This window comes from Marmota flaviventris, chromosome 5 (assembly GCF_047511675.1).
Source record: "Marmota flaviventris isolate mMarFla1 chromosome 5, mMarFla1.hap1, whole genome shotgun sequence".
NCBI lineage: Eukaryota > Metazoa > Chordata > Mammalia > Rodentia > Sciuridae > Marmota > Marmota flaviventris.
This window is the reverse complement of record NC_092502.1, coordinates 91214835-91240048: the sequence shown is the minus strand read 5'-3', so window position 1 is coordinate 91240048 and position 25214 is coordinate 91214835.

The window sequence follows — 25214 nt, the reverse complement described above, 5'->3', positions numbered from 1 at the left end:
TAGAAAAACTAGGGATAACAGGAACATACCTCAATATTGTAAAAGCAATCTATGCTAAGCCTCAGGCTAGCATCATTCTGAATGGAGAAAAAGTGAAGGCATTCCCTCTAAAATCTGGAACAAGACAGGGATGCCCTCTCTCACCACTTCTGTTCAACATAGTTCTCGAAACACTGGCCAGAACAATTAGACAGACGAAAGAAATTAAAGGCATAAAAATAGGAAAAGAAGAACTTAAATTATCACTATTTGCAGATAACATGATTCTATACCTAGCAGACCCAAAAGGGTCTACAAAGAAACTATTAGAGCTAATAAACGAATTCAACAAAGTGGCAGGATATAAAATCAACACGCATAAATCAAAGGCATTCCTGTATATCAGCGACAAATCCTCTGAAATGGAAATGAGGACAACCACTCCATTCACAATATCTTCAAAAAAAATAAAATACTTGGGAATCAACCTAACAAAAGAGGTGAAAGACTTATACAATGAAAACCACAGAACCCTAAAGAGAGAAATAGAAGAAGATCTTAGAAGATGGAAAAATATACCCTGTTCATGGATAGGCAGAACTAACATCATCAAAATGGCGATATTACCAAAAGTTCTCTATAGGTTTAATGCAATGCCAATCAAAATCCCAACGGCATTTCTTGTAGAAATAGAGAAAGCAATCATGAAATTCATATGGAAAAATAAAAGACCCAGAATAGCAAAAACAATGCTAAGCAGGAAGTGTGAATCAGGCGGTATAGCGATACCAGACTTCAAACTATACTACAGAGCAATAGTAACAAAAACAGCATGGTACTGGTACCAAAACAGGCGGGTGGACCAATGGTACAGAATAGAGGACACAGAAACCAATCCTCAAAACTACAACTATCATATATTTGATAAAGGGGCTAAAAGCATGCAATGGAGGAAGGATAGCATCTTCAACAAATGGTGCTGGGAAAACTGGAAATCCATATGCAACAAAATGAAACTGAATCCCTTTCTCTCGCCATGCACAAAAGTTAACTCAAAATGCATCAAGGAGCTTGATATCAAATCAGAGACACGACGTCTGATAGAAGAAAAAGTTGGCTACAATCTATATACAGTGGGGTCGGTCTCCAAATTCCTCAATAGGACACCCATAGCACAAGAGTTAATAACTAGAATCAACAAATGGGACTTACTCAAACTAAAAAGTTTTTTCTCAGCAAAAGAAACAATAAGAGAGGTAAATAGGGAGCCTACATCCTAGGAACAAATCTTTACTCCTCACACTTCAGATAGAGCCCTAATATCCAGAGTATACAAAGAACTCAAAAAATTAGACAATAAGAGAACAAACAACCCAATCAACAAATGGGCCAAGGACCTGAACAGACACTTCTCAGAGGAGGACATACAATCAATCAACAAGTACATGAAAAAATGCTCACCATCTCTAGCAGTCAGAGAAATGCAAATCAAAACCACCCTAAGATACCATCTCACTCCAGTAAGATTGGCAGCCATTAGGAAGTCAAACAACAACAAGTGCTGGCGAGGATGTGGGGAAAAGGGTACACTTGTACATTGCTGGTGGGACTGCAAATTGGTGCAGCCAATTTGGAAAGCAGTATGGAGATTTCTTGGAAAGCTGGGAATGGAACCACCATTTGACCCAGCTATTCCCCTTCTCGGTCTATTCCCTAAAGACCTAAAAAGAGCATGCTACAGGGACACTGCTACATCGATGTTCATAGCAGCACAATTCACAATAGCAAGACTGTGGAACCAACCTAGATGCCCTTCAATAGACGAATGGATAAAAAAAATGTGGCATTTATACACAATGGAGTATTACTCTGCATTGAAAAATGACAAAATCATAGAATTTGCAGGGAAATGGATGTCATTAGAGCAGATTATGCTAAGTGAAGCTAGCCAATCCCTAAAAAACAAATGCCAAATGTCTTCTTTGATATAAGGAGAGTAACTAAGAACAGAATAGGGAGGAAGAGCATGAGAAGAAGATTAACATTAAACTGGGATGAGAGGTGGGAGGGAAAAGGAGAGACAAGGGAAATTGCAAGGAAATGGAAGGAGACCCTCAGGGTTATACAAAATTACATACAAGAGGAAGTGAGGGGAAAGGGAAAAATAATACAAGGGGGAGAAATGAATGACATTAGAGGGGGTAGAGAGAGAAGAGGGGAGGGGAGGGGAGGGGAGGGGGGATAGTAGAGGATAGGAAAGGCAGCAGAATACAACAGACACTAGTATGGCAGTATGTAAATCAATGAATGTGTAACTGATGTGATTCTGCAATCTGTATACGGGGTAAAAATGGGAGTTCATAACCCACTTGAATCAAAGTGTGAAATATGATATATCAAGAACTATGTAATGTTTTGAACAACCAACAATAAAAATTTTAAAAAAATGCCAAATGTTTTCTTTGATATAAGGAGGCTGATTCATAATGGGGTAGGGACGGGGAGCATGGGAGGAATAGACGAATTCTAAATAGGGCAGAGAAGTGGGAGGGGAAGGGAAAGGGATGAAGGTCAGAAATGATAGTGGAAGTACATGTATGAAGACACGAACTGGTGTGAATATACTTTATATACAACCAGAGATAAGAAAAAATGTGCTCTATATGTGTAATATGAATTGTAATGCATTCTGCTGTCATATATTTAAAAATCAATAAAAAATAAAATTTTAAATTTTAAAAAAGTTGAAATTTGGGGATGTTGTTTAAATAAATTGTTTATATTCACTGAAAAAAAGGAATAATCAGTTATATTTTCAAGTGATTGAAAAAAACATGAAATATTAACAACAAAAGGGGAAAGTGTATGTCCTTCTTTTATTTTTCATAAGGTGTAAGATGATAAAGACATATGCAGAGCATATCTCTTCCTCATGCAGAAACAAAAAACCACAATGATTTTGTTTAAAAGCAAAAATAAATTAATTAATAAATAAAGCACATGAAAACCAAAATTCAGAATGGGAAATAATCAAAACTTGAATGCTTGCAAAGTACTTTATCAGCATCAAATTTAAAAGAAATTGTAAATTTTAGTTTCCTGCAAATGATTCTTGAATAAATAAAATAAAAAGAAATAACTCCCTGCCAAAGGGTCCTTTGAAATACCCATATTTACTTTCATTATGTAGAGTAAAATTTTTAAACCATCTACCATGTTCCCGTCTTTTGACTTCAATGGTTCTAGATATTATGATATAAAATGTATTCACACACAGGTATACTCATGCACATGTGTGCACACTGATTCACATGTATAGCAACAAGTTTAAATTTTGTTTTCTAAACACAAAGCTGATAAACTTTGAAGTCAAGCATGGATCAATAAATCTACAACTAAAATTTCTATACGTATCATTAGGATCACAGAAAATAATAAAAAATAATACAATAAAAAGTTTTGTGTGTTTAAGAAAAAAAAGTTCGGCTAAAGTATCTATATCTCAGTACACAATCTGTATTAAAGTATCTGTATCTCAGTACAGAACAGATATATACCCATATATTCTGTAATTTGGAATATGACTACTTGTTAAAAAATACTTCTGTTTCTTATATTAACTAATGATCTTCCTTTTATAAAAAAAAATAGTCACATTTTCCACCCTAAATCCGCATTGAAGAAGATTTTTTCAGCTATAGTCAATGAACTGGACCTAGCCTTCAGAATATAAGAAAGTAGATTTGAGCTACATTTCTACATTTGATAGAAAGTGTATGTATCAGATAGATGCTTAAGATATTTAAATTTCCTGTTGTTTTGTAACTAATTAGTCAGTGTGTAGTGACCAGGGTCTGTGGCTTCTCCTCATATTCTCCTCGGGCAGTCTGCCTTTGGCCATTTGACAGCTCATTAGCACCTTCAAATCTGATGGGTAGAATATAGGTATGGCTCTGATCTGTCAATTTTACAAGTTTGCATTACTGGGACTGAAGATTTGGTGAAATCTGTTTCAAACTGATGTCTAAATGGAATTAAAGGTATTTCAAATAATATTTTTCACCTGAAACATTTGAAAGTTGTTGACATCAAAATAGTATAGCTAACTGAAGTGTGAAGAGCCCTAATATCCAGAGTATACAAAGAACTCAAAAAATTAAACAATCAGATAACAAATAACCCAATCAACAAATGGGCCAAGGACCTGAACAGACACTTCTCAGAAGAGGACATACAATCAATCAACAAGTACATGAAAAAATGCTCACCATCTCTAGCAGTCAGAGAAATGCAAATCAAAACCACCCTAAGATACCATCTCACTCCAGTAAGATTGGCAGCCATTAGGAAGTCAAACAACAACAAGTGCTGGCGAGGATGTGGGGAAAAGGGTACACTTGTACATTGCTGGTGGGACTGCAAATTGGTGCAGCCAATTTGGAAAGCAGTATGGAGATTCCTGGGAAAGCTGGGAATGGAACCATCATTTGACCCAGCTATTGCCCTTCTCGGACTATTCCCTGAAGACCTTAAAAGAGCGTACTATAGGGATACTGCTACATTGATATTGATAGCAGCACAATTCACAATAGCTAGACTGTGGAACCAACCTAGATGCCCTTCAATAGATGAATGGATAAAAAAAAATGTGGCATTTATACCCAATGGAGTATTACTCTGCACTAAAAAATGACAAAATCATGGAATTTGCAGGGAAATGGATGGCACTAGAGCAGATTATGCTAAGTGAAACTAGCCAATCCCTAAAAAACAAATGCCAAATGTCTTCTTTGATATAAGGAGAGCAACTAAGAACAGAATAGGGAGGAAGAGCATGAGAAGAAGATCGCCATTAAACAGGGTCGAGAGGGGGGAGGGAAAGGGAGAGAGAAGGGAAATTGCATGGTAAAGGAAGGAGACCCTCACTGTTATACAAAATTACACATAAGAGGAAGTGAGGGGAAAGGGTAAAAAACAAGAGAGATAAATGAATTACAGTAGATGGGGTAGAGAGAGAAGATGGGAGGAGAGGGGAGGGAAGAGGAGGGGGGATAGTAGAGGATAGGAAGGGCAGCAGAATACAACAGACACTAGTATGGCAGTATGTAAAAAAGTGGATGTGTAACTGATGTGAATCTGCAATATGTATACGGGGTGAAAATGGGAGTTCATAATCTGCTTGAATCAAATGTATGAAATATGATATGTCAAGAGCTTTGTAATGTTTTGAACAACTAATAATAAAAAAATAATTTTAAAAACTAGAAAAAAAATTAAAAAATAGTGTAGCTAAGTACTTTTTAGTTTCCCTTTCTGTTTTCCCCTCTGATGTCTCTCCCATGGTTATTCTGGATTAGATGGTTCACTAGAACATAGAATGTGGCTGGATTAAAACAATGGAAAGAATTTGCCGAATTAAATTTAAAACCTTTCTTACACTGGTCACCAATAATCCCTTATCTTCTTAATGACTTTCTCTCAAATTAAATTAATGGTCTAGTGAGCAAATATAATACTTTCATATGTATATTTGTATATATATACATATTACTATGTGCTATAAATATGTGTCATAATAATCTTGTTGATGTTTTAAGTTACACATTTACATAATTTTTTTAGTTAAGATGAATAAGCATTAAGTTAATTTTAAGTTGTTTAAATCTTCATAAAATCTCTTAAGATAAAGTTACATCTTAAAAGATAAAACATAAATTATGGGTGATTTCATTTAAGCCTCATTTTGCCACAAAACTTTTTGTGAGATTTAAATGAGAAAATGTATATGACATACACTAATCCTCAGGCATAGAAAACGAGCAATGATTAATATTTTATTAAAATTATACAAGTATGTATGTGTTTACTTGCCTTTGTTCATGTTGTCAATGTGGGAAATCCTCCTCTCCTTGCTACTTCTCCCTACTGCATGCACATCTCTCTAAGTTTCTCTCAAGAGATGAATGTTCCATCCCACTATGTACAGGGCTCACCCATGCACTCAAGCGGTATAGGGAAGCTTCTGCACTCAGAAGTTCATAGTTTATACCTGAGTTCTAGTTTTCATTGTGCTTGAATGAACTGTGTAACTGAATAAGACACCTCACTTCTCAGACCTCAAAAAAATGGCCTCCCTATCACACCCATTATAAAACAAGGTCCTCTGATATGCAACAAAAAGTGTATAGTGGTGACCCATTAAAGAACATTAAAATGAGAATATTGGAATTACATAGATGTGAACTCCCCATAGAAAATAGTTTCGATGCCAGTCTCTAAATTTCTATTATTTGTGGACAAGGTAGTGACATATTCTAAAGAGATAAAGATGGCATCAGTTTATTACTGCAGGAATCCAAGCAGTCTAATAAGACTTGAACATGCATGGAGAGGTAAGGAAACTTAGCAAAGCCAACCTTCAGAAATGAACCTAATATATGATATTACTCTATTAATACTTCTACTTCTTTATATATGAGCCCCAAATCTGTCTCTCATATTTTTATCATATTATAATTTGCAATGAATTGAAGAAAATAGCCTTCAGCATATCTATTCTTGTATCTGATGTTTCACATGCTACTTATTTGATTATCAGTATCCAAGGAAAGGGTCATAATCAAATACCATTTAAAATTTGAACTGATTAGGTACAATATTAACTGTCCTTCCCAAAACTCATCAGTTCTCTTTTTTATGATTGTCTTGCTCCAGTCTTTCCTTCAAACTCATTGATTTTTTTTTTTTTTTTTTTTTTTTTTGCAATTCTTTCTTGTTCTTCCACAGTATTTGCACTTGTATCCATACAACACATTATTCTTTCCTAGACCCTGGTCTACTTCACTTCTTTTTTTTTGGGGGGGGGATGTGTAATGGGGATTGAACTCAGGGGCACTAGGCCACTGATCCCCAGCCCTATTTCGTATATTATTTAGAGACAGGGTCTCACTGATTTGTTTAGTGCCTTGCCTTTGCTGAGGCTGGCTTTGAACTCAATTCTCCTATCTCATCCTTTTGAGCCTTTGGGATTATAGGCATGCGCCACCGTGCCCGGTTTACTTCTTCTTTTCCATATCATTTAAAAATTTAGAGAAGCTTGATCTGTATAATGGCCAAGGTTAAATTCACATTATTTGGAATTTTCATTGCTCAAATATTTTGTTACCAATATATCTCAAATCTTACAAAACCATTGGAACATCTTATATTGCATAATAGATTGATTTATATTAGATATTCTCCTCCCATTTCAGTAACCTTCTCTTTTTTCTCTATGTTTTTGGTTTTTCAGTGCCCTTAACCCTCGATGAGGTTTAGTTGATAAAATTTAGTAAAATAGAATCTCTCCAAAGATATATCTTGAGGAAGATAAAGGTAGTCACCTTCTTAAGATTTTTTTTATCTGATTTTACCCTCCTTCTATGAAATGGTCTTATCCTGATAAAAGTTTATACATTATCACTTATTTGTCTTTGGAAATACATGTTTCATATCTTTATTTTCTCCCATTTTGGTATATACACATACTACATTTATAGAAAGGCATTTTGGACTTTAGGGGGTACACTACATTTTTTCTGTATCCTAAATTTTTTTCCCAAAGAGTCAAGGACGTACTAAGAACTCATTGGTAAGATGATTAGTGTAAGACAGATTAAATTATCTGAACTGGACCAGCTGGGAAAGTATTTAAACACAAAAACATGTTGATGTATTAAATGATTGGAAAAGAAGGGGTAAGTGAAAGACAGTGGTGGACATTGAGAAAGAGTAAATGATGGACATGGAGAAATAAGTTTTCTGAAAGAAGGGCATTCTTCTTAAGGCTAACATAGCTTTAGGTAATCTATACACTTATTGATGATGAGCTCCTAAAAGTAACTTTTATGAACAAAATTGTATATTCTTCTGCCTTCTGCCTCGTTCCCAATATCATAAAGACATTGTTTTTATTATTGTTTCTGTTTTTAAAATTGAACATCTGGGTTGGGGATACAGCTCAGTAGTAGCATACTGGCCCAGCATATGTGAAGAACTGGGCTTGATTCTCAGCCTAGCCAAAAAAAAAAAAAAAGTATATCAAATAGAACAGAGTGTCTTTCCCCAGTATGTCCTTTTAACTTCTTTTATTAATATATATTTTCATAATAAATGATAGTAAGAAATGTTTAATAAAAGCTTATTAGAAAAGATAAGAAAGGCCCTGTTGGACTAATGTTTTAACTATGACTTTATTTTCAAGAAAGTAAAATTAAATGGGGATAATATTTTTGTGGAAATTTGTATTTTTAGCTGGGTGTGATAGCACATGCCTGTAATCCCAGCAACTCAGGAAGTTGAGGCAGGAAGATCACAAGTTCAAAGCCAATCTGGCCAACCTAGGGAGAGGACTCTGTCTCAAAAATAAAATAAAAAGGACCAGGAATGTATCTTAGTGGTAAAATGTATGCAGTACCTTAAAAAATTGAAATTTGTTTTTGTAAAAATGGAAGTAATTATTGGGCATATGTAAATAACATCACACAATAAACATTGACATGTAAGAAAGGTTTTCTAATTATGAAAATATGGAGAATATATGCACACACACATACGCATACATGTGTAGAATATATACATATGTATATGTATATCATATATATGCTTTAAAATAACATACTAAAACATATGTAGAGATAAACTGAAACAAGAACAAAAGAGAACAATCTAAAGGAAAAGATTAGTGGGTTTGAAACCCACTCTCACTCTCTGGTACATGTAATAGTGGTTACAGAAAATTATGCAAATGTATAAAGAGATGAGGCTAAAATTATTTTTTCAATGAAACAGGTATATTTGAAGTATTTGATATTAAATAAGCATGTTAAAAAGAACTATAGATCATAAAATAGGGTTTTTTTGCATAATATATTAATATAGATGTTCCTTAACTTACAATAGGTTGTACTCCAAGTGTATCATAAGTTAAAAATATCATATACTAAAAGTGCCCTTAATATTCCTAACTTGCTGAACACTGTATTTAGCAGCACAGCACACTGAACAGCCTAGGTTGCATACCCTCATGATCACATGACTGGGAGCCCTAGCTCATGACTGCTCTCACCATCTGCAGGAAGCAAGAAAATATTATAATTTATCACTAGCCTAAAAGAGATCAAGCTTTAAAATTTGGGGCATGTTTTCTAATGAATGTGACTGCTTTTGTGCGATCAAAAAGTTAAAAAAAAAACAACAATCATTAGACAAGTGACTGTAAGTTAGAGACTGGCTTTATGTAATGATTACTGAGTTTCATACCATCCTCACTTCTAATTCATCTAGATGTGTGGAGAATACAATTGTATATTTTTGAAATTTAAAATGAAATTAACATGTTTGATATCTCAGTAATATGTCACACTAAATTTTTGTTACTAAAATTTAATAGAAATAAAAGCAAAAACACAAACAGAAACATCATACTACTAACAACCAATACACTTGACTTATGCGTTTGCTTATTTTTGTTATTGATGATGAGCTCCTAAAAATAACTTTTATGAACAAAATTGTATATTCTAGAACTTCTGCCTCATTCCCAACATCATAAAGACATTGTATTATTTCAATTAAAATAATATTTTGGAACCACCATATGGCCTTAGCAATTTCTCTCCTATGTATATACCTGAGAGAATCAAAACATATGTTTATACACAAAATATACATTAATGTTCATTGCAGCATGATTTCTAACTGCCAATAAATAGAAGTAAGAGAAAATTTCCATTAACTGATAAATGAATAACTACAACATTAAAGATTGGTGGGTTTGAAACCCACCAATGAAATATTATAGAATATATAAAAGAAGGGAGTACTGATATATGCTGCAATATGGATGAACCTTGAACATGCTACTTAATAAAAGGACCCAAATATAAAGGACACACATTATATGATACTATTTATACAGAATGTCTAGAAAAGGTGGATCTATAGAGTCAAATGTGCATACCATTCCAGGAGAATGGAGGGAAAGGATTGACAGTAGCTTCCTTTTTAGGATGACAAAAACGTTCCTCTTAAAAGTGGTTCAGGTTGTACAATGTTGTGAATATACTAAAACATCAAGTGTACTTTTTTGAGGGAGAGAGAGAAAGACAGAGATAATTTTTTAACATTTATTTTTTAGTCTTTCAGCGGACACAACATCTTTGTAGGTGGTGCTGAGGATTGAACCCTGGCCGCACGCATGCCAGGCGAGCACGCTACCGCTTGAGCCACATCCCCAGCCCCAAAGTGTACTTTTTTAAATGATGATTTTATGTTATCTGAATTATATCTCAACTAAATAAAATCTAAAATAATAATGTTGAGATTTGGTTTCATCTTATAATTTGATTAAATTTTCAAGAACATTTTGCAATATTTTTCCTACTTAAAACATTTCTCAAACATAGGTGACCAATTTTGTCATTTGTAATGTGTCAATTATTTATAAACTATCAGTTGTATAGCCTTATTATGGTTTCCAAGAAAGTTGTGATAATTTTTCTCCTTGTGAATTTTTTTCTCTTACAATAGCAATAGGTATTGAACATGAAAATCCTTTTTGCCTACCCCACAAGAAGTGAAAATATTAAACATCATCTGAATTCACAAATAAAAAATATATTTTTAAGATTCTTTACCCAGAAAAGAAAAAACTCATGGATTTTATAAATATATATTTGTGGATAGATAAATTAAGAGAAGTTACAATAAAAATGTTTTTTTTTTATAAATTTACCTTGATATTTCCTATAGTTTTATTTTGGGGAAAAGAAAGGATATCATTATTATTCTATTGCAAAATCTAACTTGGAGACAATTTCCAGAAGTATACAAATTCCCCTATAACCCCTTACAAATAGACTAGCAGTAAAAAGGATTAAGTCCACATTGCAAATGTGACAAATTGCTGCACATACAATTTCCATAATACTTCATCAGCTAATATCTATTCATATGTATCTTGAAGTTCAAAGGACACTGGTACACTATTAAATGACAACAGTCAAGGAGGTAAATGCCAAGACATTTTTAACTTGAAGATGGTAATTAAATATCGTAATAATATAAAATAATATAACTCAATATTTTTAAGTATCAGTTTGAAACTCCATTTTCCAAAAAAATATTCAATCAATTCCTAAGAATTTCTAAAGGACTAACCTATTTCCACAAATTTCTTCTTTCAATTAAAAAAAAATCTTAGCTTTCACTGCTTCCCAAATCTTGCATTCCAGCTAGGTTTATGTTTTAGCAGGAGTCCCATAAACTCAAATTAATCTAGGAATCATGAAGTGAAATGGCCTGCCAGCTATATGGATGGTAAGGACAGTAGAGAACTCTGACATACATAACCATGCAACACAAACAATAACTAACTACTCAGAGGAGACAGACTGTGTTGTGTGGGTATCCAACCTAGAATCACAAAACTATACCTTTAAGAGAAAACATCAATCTATTAGAATCACTGTATTAGATGATTTTTTTTTTTTTTTTTTTTTTTGTGGTGCTGAGGATTGAACCCAGGGCCTTGTGCATGCAAGGCAAGCACTCTACCAACTGAGCTATATCCCCAGCCCAAAACACTGTGTTAGAATAATTAAGAAAAATGACTGCAAAACTTTTGGGGCTCATGAAAAGATACATTTTTTGCAAAAGGTACATTTCCACATGAGAGAAGAAGAAGGAGGAGGAGGAGGAGGAGGAAAAGAAGAAAGAGAAGGAGGAGGAGGAGGAGGAGGAAAAGGAGAGGAGGAAGAGTTGAAGAGGTGGAAAGGAGGAAGAGGTGGAAGAAGAAGGATTAATAGTAGTGGTGGTGGTGGTAGTAGTAGTAGTAGTAGTAGTAGTAGTAGTAGTAGTAGTAGTAAGAAGTTGAGAGAATAGAAAGCACTACAAAGGAAGAATTCAACATAATTAAAGTAAAAACAGAGAATGGGGGGAAAAGGAATGATGTAAATTTGAGAAAATATCTCTTAAGTATATGTTCCAAGTTTTAAAATAAAATTTGAATTTGTATTATTTCTCTCAATTAAAATGCACTTAAATTATTATATTCTTTCCAGGGTATTTTAAATGGTTTTCTATTAAACTCAATTATTTTAAAATTAAGAATAAAAAGTAACTTGTTTAATATTCTTTTGTGTGTTAAAAGTCTGAAGGTGATTTTAATACCCCACATTTTTTAGGTTTGAGCCGGCAGCCAGCAGTTGAAATTGACATGTGAGAGTTCTTCTAAGTCCCAGATGCTAGCTGCCAACTGCCTTTTTGTTCTTGTTTCCTTGGAAACGGAGGTTGGTTTCATGAAAACAAGGTAAGTACAACTTTTACAGCAGAGAAGTGGAGGGCTCCTTTGTCATTTTCAGCTTGCTGGCTGAGACCTGTAAGTACAGCTTTCCAAAATAGCCTGAAGTTGGGAGACAGTTGAGGCATAAAGGAATTCATGGCAGAATGTCAGTACATGTGTTCTTCCTACTTAAATTTGATGTGGGACAATGACACAATACAATCTTAAAATTATCAAAATTAAAACAATCAAAATTTTAGTCAAAAATAGCTGGGGCCTAAAGTGAAAAATATGAGATCTAGTACATCCAAAAATGAGAGTCTTTTAAGCCTTCAATAGTTCCAAACAGGCTATTCTTGAGAGTTCTCAGAGCCAGTGTTCTCCAACAGGACTTATTTCCAACTGTCAAGAGTGGCTTGCCAGCAGTGACTGTGGAAGGAGATAAAGAGAAGCTTAAGTTGAAGGAGACACACTCCCCCATGGATGCTTCGCCAAAGTTCTTCAGAGGATTCTGATTTTCTTTTCATTCTCACTGCTTTTTAAAATCGATGATCTGATCTAACCAACTAATTTCTGGGAAAAGGACACCAAGGCACAGAAAGATAAAGTTAGTCACTGAGAACCTGACTCCACAATGGCAAGGCAGCCACAGAACCGAGCTCTGCGTCTGTCTTTGTAGGTGCTACGGATTGCCGCCATAGTAGTTATTTCAAAATTCTTTTGATCATTTTATTTTCCTTTAAGCTACCAACTAAATACAAAGAAATTTAATCATGATATGTAAGAATCCTTCATAAGATAGGAATAATTCAAGTTGTTTCCACTAGTTTGCCCGTGCAATGCACAATAATTTGGGAAAGAGTGAAATTAGGAGAGGGTACAATCGTCTTGTTTAAGATTTTTAACTTAATCAGTGCTGATTTGTATTTGTTTGTTTGTTTGACTTCAATTTCATCAACAGAATTTATTTATAAAAGGAATTCACCTTCTCAGAGTCGAACCATATTGTGTGGAGAGTCTTTTGTATCATAGAAGTGACTGCAGGCCAAAACAAAGGCGATGAAAGCCCACGGCTACATCTGTTACCTGTTTAGGTGTCTTAAAAACATATTTACATTTCAAAAATCAGAATTCCTTTGCCTCTCTCTCAGTGATGACTTGGTAAATTGTTAGGGCTGTCTGATATTTTAAGAAAAATGGTCTCTTTAAAACATGATAAAACCCAGAACTTAAAAGCTAATTTCTATTTCAGTGAATCAAAGAACAGTGATTAAACACAAGGTTCCTCAATGATGTTCCATCACAGCCTTCATGTTTCCCATCACACTACATATGGTCCAATTGTTTACAGATTACAAAAAAAATCCCTGCTCAGATGTTAAAACAAGATGTTTTCTTCACTTTCAAATGGCAGGCAGACTGCCAATTTTTACAATTAGTTATTCTGTGCAAAGAAAAAAAGAAGTTTAATTATCACAATTCCCCATGTTTGGACATTACCCTGTGATGGGCTATCAACCTGAAAACTGACAGAAATGAACTCTGGTCCCTGACACTAGGGGAAGGCTCTTGGGAAGACGGCTTTTTGTAAGGGAGAGGGAGTAGCAAAATCAGGAGGGGAAAGCATCTTCGCCAGAAATAGGTATCGAAACAACAAGGAAAACCAGCCACCTGCCAGTGACGCCATTTCCCTATGGCACCGTCTGGCAGGCAGGATTTCACAGTGTTAAACAATAGTGCTGCATGCAGCATGACTGCACCTATGGATGGGTCACTGACTCTCTAAAAAGACTTGCTGATGGAGGTGGACTGATTAAGGCAAAGCAATAAACCAGCAGCAGAGAGACTCCTGTGTAGATGCCAAATCCCTGGTATTTCATAAGCTCAAAATTGACATGCTCATTTGTTAAAGGAATTGTCTGGATCCACATTAAATTATAATAATACTGTTAACAGAAAGTTGAAGGAAATAAATTAATTAACTTACAAATTTAGAACTCCATGTAATATATACTAATGTATATGCCCCCTCCAGACCCCAGCTTGCCTAACTTTGTGTATAGTAGTTGATTTAAAAATTATCACAGAATGTTCAGTACATCTAGAATAATGAACAGCCATTCCAGGACAGAAAATCATAGCAGGGTAAATTAAAAGAGATTGGATCTGAATTCAGTAAAATTATTCCACTGCATTTTTCCTGGTTTTTATTAGAATTCTATATTAAGAACCAGAGTTTTAAAAATTATTTAAGATGAGAATAATAAATAGTATTTCAGAACAACTTGTGTTAATGAGGTGTCTGGAAAAGTTTGCTTCTTTCTTTCTTTCTTTCTTTCTTTCTGTTTTCTTTCTTTATTATGTTGTTTATAGACAGAAGTAGTGGGATGACAACTTACTGAGACTTGTCCAAACCTGGATGATTTTGCACATTATTCATAGTTTTCAGTGATAGATAAAAGGCTTTTATTGGTTACTTAAGACCAATACTTCAATTTGGATACTTCTAAGTATATGCATCTCCTTAAATATGTAAATAACGTTAGTAGTTGAAACATAATATGTTGAAACACAATATGTGCCTGTGTTGAAGAGGAGGGGACACTCAAATGGTAATGGACAGAATAACATAACTGAGATAGAAATTTTCTCATAAAACTTGTAGTTCCTGAAGTTTACTTAAGTTCCTTTACCCAGGTTTATTTAATGTAAGCTTTATGAGTAACATTGCTAGTCTCACCACAATTCTAATAAGAGGCCTATTATTCTGTATTTTGTTAGATCAAATCATTTAGTTTTTCTTTAGGAAAACTTGGTGGATTTACCTCAAAAATATCACCTCTCCTTTTTCATGCCATGTTTTTATAGTTTAGTTTCTTATATTTTTTTTTTCTAGTAATTCTCACTTTAAACTACTGAGTGGATTTTGTTTGTTTAAGGAACATGGCAACGTATTCAAACATAAATCTAAAATATACATATAAAACTATTACCCATATTTTATCTTTATTTTAATCTGCACAAATAATCTGAATATTTGTAGGCTGTGATAAAACAAAAACTGGAACATTATTTTTGGTCAAAAGTCTAGTATAGCATGTATGGTCACATAGCATAGTGTTATATTTATACTTTGGATTTGAAGTTGACAAGAGAATCATTATTTACTTTTAAAAAGATATTTTTAGTCATAGATGGATACAATAACCTTTGTCTTATTTTATTTTTTAATGTGGTGCTGAGGCTTGAACCCAGTGCCTCACAAGTGCTAGGTAAATCTATACCACTGAGCTACAACCCCAGCCCCATTTACTTTTGATGTTACTTAAATCTACTCATCAGATTGAGTATATACAAACTAAATTAAACTGATCCTATGGAAATGAAAACTTTACACCATTGTATATTTTTGTCCATTTAATCTTTCATCCAATATTTATTTATTTGAGCCAGATATTTTAGATATTCAGATGAGTAAGAACTGTACATTAGTCTTAAGGATTCACCATGTAGTGGTGAAAAGAGCAGTGGTAGGTACCCAAACATCATATCTGGAGCCTGTGTTAGAACATTAACACCAAACCTTCTCTTTAAATTCCTATTCAGATGTTGGCTGTCAGAGACAGATCTTCCTAATTTCTTTGGAGGATAAACTTTCCCACAATTTCCTTTATATTTTTAAGGCCTCTGCCACTTTTCAATGTCTAGTTTATTAATTGTTTCTACTAAATTAATCATTGTTTTAGAGACATAGTTTTTTTAAAAAAAAAATCCAGAGGGAAACTTTATTAACAGAGATATTTTCTCTTTAAAATGTTGCTAGGGGCTGGGGTAGTGGATCATTGGCAGAGTGCTCACCTAGCATGCATGAGGCACTGCGTTCAAACCTCAGCACCACATAAAAATAAAAAATAAAGATATTGTGTCCACCTAAAACTAAAAAAAATATATTTTTTAAAAAGTTGATAAGATTTATTTCTTTTATATTTTAAAATTATTATTTTAAGGAAAAGTTGATATTACAATAAAGGTCATAATTAAAATTAATTTAATACAATTTCACTTGATTGAGGTTTGTGTAATATCAGCTTAATTAGGAATTCTTTTTATTCTAAAATATAAAACCTAATTATCCCAAATAAATCTATTCATCATGCTGAATTGGATACTGAATATAGTTTTCTACAGTGTTTACTTTAACTTAGATGGGTCAATACAGACTGTGGATTGATAGAAATGGAATTATTCCACAGGCTTCAATAATTTCAACTTTGGAAATAACAGGCAAAAAATAAAAGTTCATAATTCTTTTTTTGAATGAGTACATGGGAGCTGAATCAGGATTCAGGAAATATCCTGGACTCAATTTTAAGTGACTTTGGAATCCCTTGGCCCTGATTACTTACTTCATCGTAGAGTGAGATGTGTGGATACAATTCAATTTAACAAATTTGTTTGTACTCCCTATATCCTGGTGAAGAGAGGAACACGATGATTGAAAAGTATATTAGGAATGATTCTTGTCCTCCATCTAGTTTCATTTTAAAAGAACGGCCAAAATTTCTGTCTGTAACCATGAGGAAATAGACAGTATAAACCCTGATGAATACCATATGAATATTCTATGAATTCATTCACTCATTGATTCTCCAAATATATATGATTTTCTGTGTGACAGGAACCCCACTAAGTGCTGGGGTATAATGTCAAAATAATGTATGGTAAGTGGCAGACTAACTCAGAGGAGAGTAAATACCTCCAGCATGTAATGATCAGAGAAGTCAGCACAGTGTACACTTGCTGCACCTTGAAGCACCAGGAGGGAGCTGTTGGATAGAAATGAATTTGGAACTAAAGCCAATGAGAGCAAGTTTGAGACTGAGGAAATAACACAGTGGAATGTTATAGAATTTGAACAGAAACAAATAAAGGATCTGGATAAATCTATTTTCCTAAGTACTGGTATTAAATTTTGTGTATGTTTGAATAAAAGAAGTCTTATAGAATGCTTATTTTAAACAATACCTCATATAGTAAATCAATGTGTAAAATTTTTCAATAAAATTATGCTATTAATTTTAAGGAAAAATTATTAACATCTGTCAAACATAATTAAATAGAAAAAATGGGTTTACTGAATTCAGTAATCTAAAATCTAGATTAGTTGTAATATATCACTCATTATAGCTGAAATATTTATTTTAAGTGCTTAAGTTTTAAAGATATTAAAGGAATAAAAGTCTTCTACATTAAGACACTTATATACCTTTTCTGATGCTCCCTACTCCATTCTGTAGATCCTCAAAGCAGTCTGCATAAGGATTTTTATTATTTCTACAGTGCTGATCTTTTGTTTTTATCTTCTAGTAGGAAACAAATGATTTCAATCTTTGAAACCTAACAACTGCTCACATTTCTTTTTCTAACCTCAACTATCATGTAATAAGCAATACAACCTACGATACAATGTTTACATCCTAATGTTCTCAGGTTTTAGCACATCATTTTCCCTAGCAGATGTATAAATTTTTGTGACTCTATGAAGTGAGAACATGCCAAGCCAATGCAATTGGAATTTAATTTCTCTTGGCTTATATATGCATGATTAGTACGCTGACTTTTAAATTTTGAGGAAGTCAATATACATATATCTGAATTAAAAATGAAAGACAGAGGAAGAAAAAAATTAAAGGAGAGAAAGAATTGTTGGAAAAGAAATAATAAATATTGACAAAAGTATTTTAAAGTTTCCAGAATATAATTTTTTTAGTTAAGAGAGCATGTTTAAAACTTCAAATACTTCCATATTGGTAGCAAAGAAGACTTTATACAGAGCTCAAATTATATTTGCAATGAAATTAACTTGTTAAAAGTGATCAATATTTTTCTATTTAAATTCTTTATTAAAGCTTTTTTCATAATTAAAATGTTGTGGGGGGACAAAAGATAAAAGAAATTCAACTCAAACAAAAAGCATTTGAAACCATTTGGTGCAGTGGAGAGACTGTGAAAATTAGCAATGGAAAATTAGTAGGAAAGAAAGGAAAAAGCCATAATTCTGGTCCAAGAAAACAACAAAGCAATGTTTGAATTTCATTCTCTAAGACAATGATCTCCCCAAAATGATTTGTGAAAATGATAAACTGTTGAAGAGGAAAATATAAGAGTTTTAAAAAATGCAAAAATCATATAATAAACAAATATAACTTAAAATATAGTTTATGCATTTAGTAACTACACATATATAATTTACAGATATGGGTGTCCACTTGATAGCTTTTTACTTAACCAGAATTTCATGTTTGAAGGTTCTGGAGATCATTGTACAAGCACAGGGGGATTGGTAATTGAAACCTCTTGAGCAAAGGCATAACAGGATTGGGCAGTAATTTTAAACACTATTTAAGTATCTCTGTGTAAACTGTCCCAGATATCACTATCTCTAAGAATTATAACGACTTGGTATTTAGAAGTCTTCTCTGTTCTCACCACATCCAGACTGTCACATTATCTTGCCTCTATTGCTGCTAAAGAATGATTTTGGGTTTGAGATCATTTAAAAGGATGAGTAATTTGGATATTATTTCATGTGAACAAAATATCAAGAACAGATCTTTTCACCCTTATGCAGTCATTGGGATTCAGGTTCTGACAACTGCAGATGATAACCAGGCATTAGTTTGTGGATCACACCACCATCAAAATACATTGCACCTCTTTCTAGAGAGCAAAAGGAGCTGGCAGTGTTCTTTAGCTTTGTAGGAATTTATTCAGTTTTGGGGGGAGGAACTTTCAGTCTGTTCCAGTTCACCATTAGGAATAAACTATCCTCAGTGTGTGTGTGTGTGTGTGTGAGAGAGAGAGAGAGAGAGAGAGAGAGAGAGAGAGAGAGAGAGAGAGAGAGAGATGAGAGAATAAATTAAAGTTATTCTGGCAAAGAAAAGTGAGACATTAAGAGCCCAGTATTTAATCTTGACAGTTAGCAAGTTTGAGAAAACCTTTAAATATCAAGAAACAAGCATGGTAAACATGAATAGTAATTGGCTTTTCCATGCTGCTAAAAATGGATAAACACAAATATAAAGATTATATGTCAAAGATTTATTTTATCTTTTAGGTGCTGACCCCAGTTAAGAACAATAATACTGTTAGAATTTTTCATGGAATTAAAAATCTAAAAAATGAATACATCACTACTTAAGTTTAAAAACATAACATTACTTGTAAAAATTTAGAAATTTTATTTTAAAAATAAGCTTAAAAATGTTATATAAAACAAATGCGATGAAAAGAGATCTCATATATTTTGGAAATATGGTTCTAAATCTATGAATCTGTGCTGGCCAATACAATAATCACTAGCCAGAGGTAATTAATAAAATAATTAATTTTATATTTAAAATTAAGTAAAATTAAAAATGTAGTGATTCAGCAGCTCCAACCACATTTCCAGTGTGGCCAGGTGCCACTTTTTTAGACAGCTGCAGCATGTCACAGCACTGGTGCTAACCAACTTTCATAACTAAAATAAGTCTGAAAATGATTTGAAAAATCATGATAATAAAATACTTAAGATATTATTGTCCATATTTACATTTCTCTGTAGTTTATATAAACAATGATGACTATTTCAATATTCAAAATAGACTACTACAATTTATTTTTATTTTAAGGATGCTGGAAATAAAACCACTTTGTTAGGGATTTTACATATCAAAATGGAGCTGTAGATAGTAACAAGTTATTATCATCCATGTGATTAATTCACAATGCATACCACTTGCAATAATGGGATTGCTACAATGGTCTGTTATCATTCCTTCAATTAAACATGGAAATAATACATTTCACAAGTATCAAAATTAATATTCATTTGGCAATCTATCAAATTAGCTCATAATCATTGTGAATTTCTTAATTAGAACTGTAAACCCTTGCCTTATTTAGAATAAAATTAACAGAATTTTTCAAACAAAACTGTGGAGTGGATCTTTTAAAACACATCTGCTCTAAGTTTGATAAGTAATCATTATAATTAGTGCTTTTGGTGAAGATTTTATTAGAGGAGTTCAGTTTACTTCTTATTAAGAAATCTATATAAAGTAGGTATATGCATATTAAGCCAAGTTTAAACATATGAAATCTAAGATAAGATCAAAAGATAAGAGGATTTTACTAGGAAAGTAAATATTCAATAGTTTAATCCCAGAGAACTTTAAGTATAGTTTAATCCAACTTTTATAGATGTGCATGTGTGAGTTAATTTTATAATTCAAAATAGAGCCCAATTTTTCAGAGTAGCAAAACAAGAATGAAACCTCTTTTCTTTCTGCACCATTGTTGAAGATGCTGAAGAAAGGTGACTTTAGCTTAGCAAAGGAAGATGAAATCCAGTGCCTCGTCTTATCATTATCCATTCAAATATGGAACATGGTAACTTTCAAGGTTACACATAATTCAAATCTGACATTCATGAGTATAGGAATAAATGTTCAGTAAAATGCACATAAATCATTATAAAATAACCGCTTTACACATTAACAATTAGCATGGTAGTCAAAATGAAAACGATAAATCCAAACTCTTGACTTAGCATAAAAGGCCTTGAACAATCTGGCTCCAACCTAAATTGTATTGCTTACATCAATGAACAAATCTTTGCTTTACTAAGTAAAGTTTCAATCTAACAAGCATTTATTGCAGTTGTCTATCATATATCTAGACAAATTACAGACAGTTAGGATGGCCCAAGAAAGAAAGCATGTTAGTATCTTCAAGGGATTGAATATAATATGGAGGAAAAAAGAATGTTTCTCACTTCCTGGAGCACGTTAACTTTTAAAAGAGAAAATAAACAATTGAAAGATCTAACAGGGGCTGTCACTAACATCCTTACTATACTAAACATGAGACAAAGTTAGCCCAGGCATAAAAGAGAGCAGTACATTGTTTGAATTTTAAAAAACTAATAGGTGTTAACTGGGATTAGATTTCTGAGATGGGTGTTTCAGACAGGTCAGCTCAAGTCTCTCTGAGAATTTAGAGCCATTTAATTAATTGTCTCTTCCATATTTCTTGGATGTTCCAGTTTTTTCAAACTTTAACTATAATTTACCAGACAACCTCCCATCTTTTTGAAAACTGTGTCTTCCCCTATTACCTAAGCAAGTTAGCCATCTAGGCTTATCTTTTCCTCCTTTTCCCACACACAGTACTTGCCTTCAGCTACCAAATACTTCCAGTTCAACCTCCTAAGGAGCTTTGAAATCCTTTCTTTTATCCCCATCCTCACTTTCACTAATCACGCTTAGGTCCCTGTTATTATTCACTTGGGTGATTCCAGTTACTTGCAATAGGTCTCTCTTACTTCAATAATCTCTCTTCTCCATCCACTTGAGAGAATGAAATTTGAAAGATAGATATGAGCCTGTCACCCTCTTGCTTTGAAAACTTTTGCTAGCCCTTCATTGACCAGAACAGCATGAACCCTGCTGATCTCTCTACCTCATCACAGGAGCCCCTACATTGTCTAAGGAAGCAACATCTTAAGTTTCTCTGACTCATAAAGTTCTCTTTACCTCTGGATTTTCTACATTTGTTATTTGGCCTGAAATGCCATGATTACCTCTTTTTCTTTGATGAAAATTCCTGCTCAACCCTCCAGATTCAACTTAAATGCATCTGTACCAGTAAAAATCCCAAACTCTGAAAACCTAGGGAAGATGGCCTTCTCCTGTGTTCCTTTAGTTTCTTGTACTTCCTTTTGGCACAGCATTGACTCCATGTTTTAAATTACTAAAAGCAATGAAGCATGATATATGTTGTTCTCAGCTCTATTTTTAGTGCTTGCCACATGAAGGAAGCTTGATAACTATGAAACTGAAATTTTGATTTCTGGGACACATAACATTTGTAACATGACGTGATCAGTATAATAGATTACATTTGAGGATTTTCTCAGTTTTAAATTTCTCCAGTTCTGTGATACATAATTGATAATTTAAATTCACAAAATCATATAGACAGAGCTATGGTTTTATCATGCATTTTTTCTTTGATACTTTAGTCTATGACCCTCCTGGGGTCAGTGTCTCTTTCTTATTCCTCGCCTTATTTCCAGTTCCTGCCACCCAGAGATACTCATTCTTTATCAAATGGATAAATGTTGAATGTATGAAGTTGGAGTATGGTATTTCCAAAAACCTATCATTTTAATTTTCTCAAAATTACAATTACTTTTAAAAGAAAGCTACATTGCACTGTAAAATTCTAGGTTCCAGTACATTTTATTTTTAGTAAGTTTTTAATAAATAATTTTGTGATATGGGACAAGTGAAATTCTCACCAACTTTTTCTTTCCCCAGACTTCTCAACTGCAGAACATCTCCATAACTAAGTAGACAACTTCTGTGTTTATCAAGCACATGTTTTACCTTTTCCTTTAAACAGAAAGAAAATTAGATAACCAGTCAACAAGTCATAGGTAAAATTGTGATGAGCCCTCACTTGCCTTCCAACTCAACTCCTTCTCATTAAATAGAATAAATAATCTCTGCAGCAAAACTCAGAAAGAGAAGAGATGCATTGAAATGATAAAGACCCATACCTCCACATATCCACAGTAACTTTTGTGTATGGGAGAAACAGAATCGCTTTGGAGAATATATGAAATGATCTCTTAATTGGGTGTTATCAGAGGTTAGGTCACTGAATGAAAGCTGGGGCTTGGTTAGATCAGGGGATAAAAAAAAAAGAATTGAGGTTAAGACAAATATCAGTTGGATTGGAAGGGAGGAGGTAAGAATGTGAGAAAAAATTATTATTTTTGTACTGCTGATCCTGTAACCCTCATGTTGAAGTTGCTAATGTACATAGATGTTTATATACAAATATAATCAACCATATTTAGCTACAAGTCACAACTTTTTTGAGTACTAAATAGTATTTGTATGGTTTTGGCTATACTAAGTACTTATGTTCTACTAAAAGAAAATATAAGTGATATAAGGCTATAGATCAAAAGTATTCCAGAAGCTAGAAATCATTTATCTTCCCAGACAATTCAAAACATTCTCACTGTATATCTAAAAGTAGTCCTAAATGCATCTGTTTTGGCTCTCCTACCAACTGGCAAAGGCACTAGAGAGAATCACATAACTTCCTTAGATCTCATATGTAAAATGAGGCACTTCATTATTTCACTTATAAAGTTCTATATGCATGCACCTAATAAATTTATCATGCCTATAGAACATGATGTGCTCATGATAGAGATGAGAAATCAACCTCATGCATCCTGACATGTTTATAGTATCAACATTTAAGTACTTGTATGTAGATTTATTTTTCTTGTAGCGACAATACACATGCATTTAAAGTAAAGAGGTTTCTGTGTTTCCTAGTAAAGTCAGCTGGTTAAAGTAAAATTAATGAACTGGTAGTTGTATCTAGGGTAAAATTAATGTAAATACAAAAATGTAAGAGGTTGTTCACATCTCTCTCTCTTGGTGAAACATCAATTTTCAGACAGACCTATTGAGAAGTTTGAATCTTTTTTTTCCGCTAACATAGTGTTTAGGACTACTGACTGACTGGAAAAATTATTCAATAGATTAATGAGGAAGATAAATTACTTATGCCCTGTAAAAAACTTGTTTTAATTCTTTCCCTTTCAAATTCTCAAAACTGTATTTCAAATGTATAATATGTAAAAAGAAACTTTCAAGATTTTCATTGTTTTGCTTATAAATCAAATCCTAACATTACATCCAGTGACCTATTGGCTCATAAAACTGTATTTACCTGTTATTGTCTCTTGTTGATCCTTGATAGCTTTCTGCATTAGGGATGGGTCCGTGCCCACTTGTATTGATAAAAGAGTTTTTCTTGAGTGACTCAGTTATCGTTTCTGTATTGGATTCTAAGATTCCAAATGGCTAAACATAATATGAATTCTTTAATGGTATTTTGGGAAAACAAAGGCATTACTTTATTACAGTAAGTATGCATGTTGATTCTAAGAAGCACCCAAATTTAAAATACACAGAAACATAGGAGAAATAACTGTGAATTGTATGTGTGTGTATACACCCTCAGTCTTACTCCTTGCAGATTTAGAAATTGATACTTAAAGTAACTGACCTGGGGAAGATAGCACAAGAGAATGAATTAAGAGAAAGAAAAACTTGGTTTCTAGATTTTTAATCCTAGACCTGCCACTTTTTCCTAAGCTATATAATTTTGGCAACTTAGCCAATTTAGTTTAGCTAGTTTCCTCATTTCTAAATTGGGTATATTAATAATATTCCATGTAGGGTTGATATGAAATAACATATATGAAATACTAGAATAAAAGCATCTGATGTTACTGCATATGTAAGTATTTTAAACAGGAACTTCTCTCTTCCAGTTGCAGCTGAAGCCTTTGTGTCATTGCTCCAACCTTACAAAGAAAACATCTGGATCATTTGCTATGGAAGTGCTCTAGTTCCTTGGATGAGCTGACTCCTCAATTCCAAACTATGAAGAGGCAAAGAGCCCAATAATAAGCATTGGACATTATCAGGAGAGTTCTGTCAAGGAACTGTCAGTTTGAAATAACTCCCAACCTCAGAAGCTATAGCAGAGGTCAGATATCCTCCTCCTCACATTGGGACTTTCAATCTGTGGAGTCTATGGTGATCAGATCCTGGAGCTGATCTCATGCTTTAACATACATACATGTGAGAAGTGTACATACTCATCTGTGGGAAGGAGTTTTGGGGGGATGCTGAGGGAAAACAAGTAGCTTCAGAAGTTTTCTGCATTTCCATTTGAGATAAGGATAGGGACACATGAGTGTTTTTCATAAACCAGAAGTGCAAAACTAGAACAGAGTGGTCTGGGTGGCATTGAGCACTAGCTATATTTTACA